Raw genomic sequence first — 6,759 nt, forward strand, 5'->3', positions numbered from 1 at the left:
GACACGTAACTTGTGCACGTGATAGTAGGTTTTGGGGTCACTGAAAACAAATCTGATATGATGAATAATATGAAAATTCAAAACGGCGGAGTCAGAATGTGTGTGTGTGTGTGTGTGTGTGTGTGTGTGTGTGTGTGTGTGTGTGTGTGCGTGCGTGCGTGCGTGCGTGCGTGCGTGTGTGTGTGTGTGTGTGTGTGTGTGTGTGTGTGTGTGCGTGTGCGTGTGCGCGTTTACGCACACACAAAAGAGAGGGTTTGGAGTCGCTAAATACCGTGGAAGTGACGAACCATGGGGTCCTGATCTCTGCTGTGACACACACACACACACACACGCACACACGCACACACACACGCACGCGCGCGCGCGCACACACACACACACGCACGCACACACACACACACACACACACACACACGCACGTGAGAGGCAAGGGGATTACTCACTTTAAACCAACACCCCGAAGGGATCAGCTTCCTGCTACGTCCACGTCGTTGATCCTGGGTGATGTCGAGAGCAGGACACGCGCACATGGAAAAGTTATGCTACATGAAAATTTATGATTGATTCAGGGTCTTTTCGATTTGATTCTTTTAGCTGAAGGTTCAAGCTTCAATTTAAGCCTAGTTAGAGACTTCTAGCACCTCAGCTTCACTTTCTACATGTCATCAAAAACGGGCAAAAACAGGGTTTTTTGAGTCTTTGAGTCCGTTTTCCTCAAAATCTAGACGTAATGGGCAATTTTCGAGGCCAGATTCGTGTTCAACGATGAAAAATCTATAAGATAAGCTTATTCCGATGCTTGAATCATTTTGCGTGTCGACTTGTGTTACTTACGCACATAGTACGGATGAGCATGGATAGCGTATATACGGAGGCGTTTGTAATTAATTCTTGAAAATGGTTTATCGTAACATAACTTTATCATATATGGTTGAATTCGTAAAAAAATAACCTCTTATTTGGTGATAAAAAATTTTTAAAATTTTGAAAAAAATGTATTGGTGGCGGGGGTATATTTAAAAATAAAAGAAATAAAAAAATTATTTTGTCATTATTTTAAAGTACTTTTGAAGCCATTTAATTTCCATTTTGGAAAAGTTTTCTATCTCGTATAGTTTCGGAGATATTCGGCCCGAAAGAGAAAAAACGATTTTTTCGAAGGGGTGTTTCACCCCCTAAAGATGAATTAGGGCCCTTATAAAAAAATACGTGTCTGTTGGATTTTTGTGTTTAACAACATAAGTACTTAAAGGAAATTCAAATCGGAGCCGGACAGTTGTGGTAGTTCCCTTGTTAGTACAGTATTTGAATCTAAATGCTGGTTTTGATTATGTTCCGACAGGACGTTTGAATCAGGACTCACTTGAGGTTGGCTAACATTGTACTTAGTAAAGATTACAATTTTTGATAAACGTGTGGAAATAATCTATATTTATTTTTTTAGCATAAAAATTTAAACTCACTATAACTATAATATTTTAAGTCTTTTATTTACAGTATTTACACTGTTTTCTTTACACTATTTTTATATCCATTTTTTCTGCATCTAATATATATTTAGAGATTCTTTGGAACCGTGAGATATACGGCAGGATCGAATGATCATCCAGGCACACCTACTTTCCTTCAAATTTATAAAATTTTAAGTACTTTCAGTATAATCAAACCACCTAAATATGGAAATTGCAGATTTGTGGATACAAAATGTAAACCTCCAATTTCAATTTCAGATATAAAAAATTTATATCGTGATTCTCGTCAAGAAGTATCATCTATAATAAAAGTAAAAGAAAAATTAGACAATGTTATTAATAATAACAAATTTGATCAGAATTTAGACCAGTTTATGGATAATGATTACAGTCAACCAGAGATCATTGACTGCGTTATCTATTACGTAACTGGGTATTTATCGAATCACATACTAAAATCAATAGATTGTGACATATGCAAGAACGCATTTACTAGTTCTGTTACATATTGTCCTTTACCAGCAGCTTTACTAGTTAATATGAAAGAAGAAGGACGGATAATGCATCCTAATTTAAAATTATATAATTTTATCAAATATTTAGAAAATTTATTTGCAAAATACTGTCATCGGTCTGATGTATTTGAATTAATAATTGAAGACATTTATACACCTGCCTTGTCATTTCTTTGTAAAAATCATGGTGATAAAGTACTAGCGCAAATTATTGAATTTTATATAGCTTTGCGTATGCGACAGTATGCAAGTAAAATAAATAACGAAAACAAAAAAGTAAATCAACGAATTAAAAAAAATGCAAATGTTTATCAAACTTAAATAAAGAAAATGTATTATTTATAACATGTGTACTTTATTTTTATTATATTTATGGTATTTATACAATAGTCTATCCTATATTTTCTCCTATTTTATATAAATTTAGTGAAAAATTATATATTACTAGCTGGTTACCCGGGCTTCGCCCGGGAGTCGTTTTTCTTCAAACGACTTTATTTGTGTTTCAATATTATAATCGAAAAAAATTCCTTTATCAGTTCGGATACCGATTCCCAAAAAGATCGGTAACGAAAAACTATACAGTTTATAGCACTCCCCGGGAAATTCTACCCCTGTTTTATATACAATTCTTTAAGATTCGGTCAATTATTTTCCGAAAAATTGGAAAAATTTCGGATACCGGTTCCCAAAAAGATCGGTAGCGAAAAACTATACACTCTATAACACTCCCCGGAAAATTCTACCCCTATTTTATATACTTTTGGTAAAAATTCGGTCGAATAGTTTAAGAGTGTATAAAGAACATACATACATACATACATACATACATACATACATATACAGACATTCTATTTTATATAGATAGATTCTTTGGGATTCGGTCAATTATTTCCCGAAAAATTAGAAGAATTAGAAAAACCGGTTTCCAGAAAATCGGTAACGAAAAATTATACACATCATGGCACTTCCCGGGAAATTCTATCCCTATTTCATATATTTTTGGTAAAAATTCGGTCCACTAACGAATGAGTAATTCACGGACAGACGGACATATGTCTCTGGACATCTCTTTCTAAACGTTGTGTCCTCTCCTCATCAGTTTCTAACATCTTTTGCTATGCATGTCTCTCTGCATCATTTTCTAATCTCTCCCTCCTTTCCTCCGTACTCTCACTTTCTCGCTGTCGTTGTCTTTGCTGTGTATGTCTCTCTGCATCATTTTCTAATCTCTCCCTCCTTTCCTCCGTGCTCTCACTTTCTCGCTGTCGTCGTCTTTGCTGTGTATGTCTCTCTGCATCATTTTCTAATCTCTCCCTCCTTTCCTCCGTACTCTCACTTTCTCGCTGTCGTCGTCTTTGCTGTGTATGTCTCTCTGCATTATTTTCTAATCTCTCCCTCCTTTCCTCCGTACTCTCACTTTCTCGCTGTCGTCGTCTTTGCTGTGTATGTCTCTCTGCATCATTTTCTAATCTCTCCTTTCTTTCCTCCGTACTCTCACTTTCTCGCTGTTGTCGTTTACGCATGCCCTCCGAACTCACTCTAGACAAATTTCCTTTTCTTCTCTTTCTTGGCATTTTTCTCAAATCCACCAAATAACACAATGTATATTAATAATTAAGTTTATCCGTCTTATTAATTATATTTTGGTCTTTTATAATCATTTTACAATTCCTTTCTTACATATGTTTTTTTTTAATGTACACATCCGGATGTCTATACATCTATCCAAATCGATTTATCGATTTCCGACAACTCAGTAAATGAAACACACGATATCGGACGGACGGACGGACAGACAAACAGTCGGGTTTTATATAATAGTATGATATTTTAATAACTTCTCAACATCTATCTTTTTATCTTTTTTTTAAATAATTTTAATTATATTTTGGTCTTTTATAATAATTTTACAATTCCTTTCTTACATATGTTTTTTTTAAATGTACACATCCGGATGTCTATACATCTATCCAAATCGATTTATCAATTTCCGACAACTCGGTAAATGAAACACACGATATATATATATTTTAATAACTTCCCAACGTCTATCTTTTTATCTTTTTTATTTTAATAACTTCCCAACATCTATCTTTTTATCTTTTTTTTAAAATAATATTTTGAATATATTTATTTTATCATTTAATTTAAAATCCTAATTTTTTATTTACCAAATTAATTTTTCGAAAAGATTCCCAAATTTGACAAAATTCCAAAAATGAAAGTAAATTAATTGCTATGAACTTACGTTTTATATTATAGTACGATTAATAAAAAATTGTCTTCTTTTGTGAATAGACTCACCCTATGTTAGAAACTCACTTACCTCACTTGCCTTAGTTATACCATTATTCCGTAAGTTACCTTCTCAAGTCAAGAAAACGGACAAATCTTTTTATTCAGAACAGAATAAAATAATGTTTTATTCTTTCTTATAATGTGCAAATATCTTTCTTTTTCTTAAGAAACAGAAAGACAGAAAGTCAATAAGGTATAATGAAATAAATATACCTTCTTTTTTGTCTCTAAATTCAACTTGATATCTCAAAATTTGCGAAAATTAGGGCAATTACATACATTTTTTTAAACAAAAATCGAAAACTCTCTCTCTCTCTCTCTTCTCTTTCTTATAATGTGTGAATATCCTTCTTTTTCTTAAGATATGTGTTGCAATAAAATTTATAATAGCAATATTTCTAATTCTATTCTCTTTATTTCTTTCTTATAATGTGCGAATATCCTTCTTTTTCATGAGAAACGAAACAAAATTTGCGAAAATTAGGGCAACTCTCTCTTTCTTTTTCTTAAGAAATGGAAAAACAGGTAACGTACATTTTTTTTCAATGTATATATTGCGCAATATATGTGTTGTTTTAAACAAAAATCGAAAACACTCTCTCTTTCTTTCTCTTTTCTCTTTCTTATAATGTGTGAATATCCTTATTTTTTTCTTTTCTCTTTCTTATAATGTGTGAATATCCTTCTTTTTCTTAAGAAATGGAAAGACAGGTCACGTACATTTTTTTTCAATGTATATATTGCGTAATATACGTGTTGCAATAAAATTTATAATAGCAATATTTCTAATTCTAAATTCTATTCTCTTTATTTCTTTCTTATAATGTGCGAATATCCTTCTTTTTCATGAGAAATGAAACAAAATTTGCGAAAATTAGGGCAATTACGTACATTTTCATTTTTTTAAACCAAAATCGAAAACTCTCTCTCTCTCTCTTTTCTCTTTCTTATAATGTGTGAATATCCTTCTTTTTCTTAAGAAATGGAAAGACAGGTAACGTACTTTTTTTTCCAATGTATATATTGCGCAATATATGTGTTGTTTTAAACAAAAATCGAAAACTCTCTCTCTCTCTCTCTCTTTTCTCTTTCTTATAATGTGTGAATATCCTTCTTTTTCATAAGAAACGATAATCAATAGTATAATATCATAATGAAATAAAAAGGAAATTAATATTTAAGATACATACCTTTCTTCTTTGTCTCTTTTCTCTCTCTCTCTCTCTCTCTCTCTCTCTCTCTCTCTCTCTCTCTCTCTCTCTCTCTCTCTCTCTCTCTCTCTCTCTCTCTCTCTCTCTCTCTCTCCTCTCTCTCTCTCTCTCTCTCTCTCTCTCTCTCTCTCTCTCTTTCTCTCTCTCTCTTTCTCTCTCTTTCTCTCTCTCTCTCTCTCTCCCCCTCTCTCCCTCCCTCTCCTCTCCCCCTCTCTCTCACATTATTTTAATTCTGTTTTCTTCCCAATTCAACAAATACTTTGCTCTCGTAGCTCTCTCCTTCATCTCCTCCTAGCATGCCTTTGCTAGTCCATTTTCCTTACCTTGTTCTAATTTCTCTTCATATCTCCATGCTCTTTTCAAGCTTCGTAATCTTAAACCTTCTCTCTTGAATTCTTCCTTTATTGTATAATCAAGTGTCGTCCAATCTGCTCCTATGTTTTAAAAATATTTTCCTACATACTCTTTATTTTCTCTCAGTTGTTCCAGCCACATATCTCCACACCATATCCCATTACCGTCCAAACCAGAGTGTCGAACATCCACATCCTTTTTCTTCAATCCCTTCCAAATCTTATCAATTCCCCATTCATTAAACGTTTTAACTTCTACTATCACTTTCATTATTTGCATGAATATTCTCCTTACTACTTTGAATAATTTCAAAACGTTTGAAATTTTCCATTTCACATTATTATTGAATTCGAATTTAATAACGTCAAAAATAGACTGATTTGTGATTTCACACAAGATTAGATATATTCTGATTAAAAAATGAGGTACAAGGTATATACATTTAATATATGTAGGTACAATCTATAAAATATATCGTTTAATCATTTACGATTACAGTAACGTAATACTGAGCTAGCCCAAATACAGCACAAAATATTTTTTAAATATTTTTTAAATATTTTTTTAGGAAGATTAAAATAATTCACAAAAATATTTTTAGAATGTTTCTATGTCCGCCAGATCATGTCAGAAAAATATTTTTAAAAATATCTTTAAGGAGGTTGGTTCGCTCTTCGTGCGGGGAAGGGGCGCGCGGCAGGGGAAAAGCAATAGGTTAGATTTTCGTCGCGTGAAATAAACGAATTTTAGCAAATAAATATGTGGAATGCATTTAATTGCTGTTTCTTAAGGTTTAAAAAGAGTTGTTTGTACAATTGAAACCCAAATACGTTATTATCCACATTGAAATGTGGAAATAATAAATGTGGTCCTATTTTATTTTTACAATTTCTTGATAACTATAAA

This window comes from Temnothorax nylanderi, unplaced genomic scaffold (assembly GCF_030848795.1).
Source record: "Temnothorax nylanderi isolate EJ_2023f unplaced genomic scaffold, tnyl_v1.0 TNYL_tig0015_pilon, whole genome shotgun sequence".
Classification (NCBI taxonomy): Eukaryota; Metazoa; Arthropoda; class Insecta; order Hymenoptera; family Formicidae; genus Temnothorax; species Temnothorax nylanderi.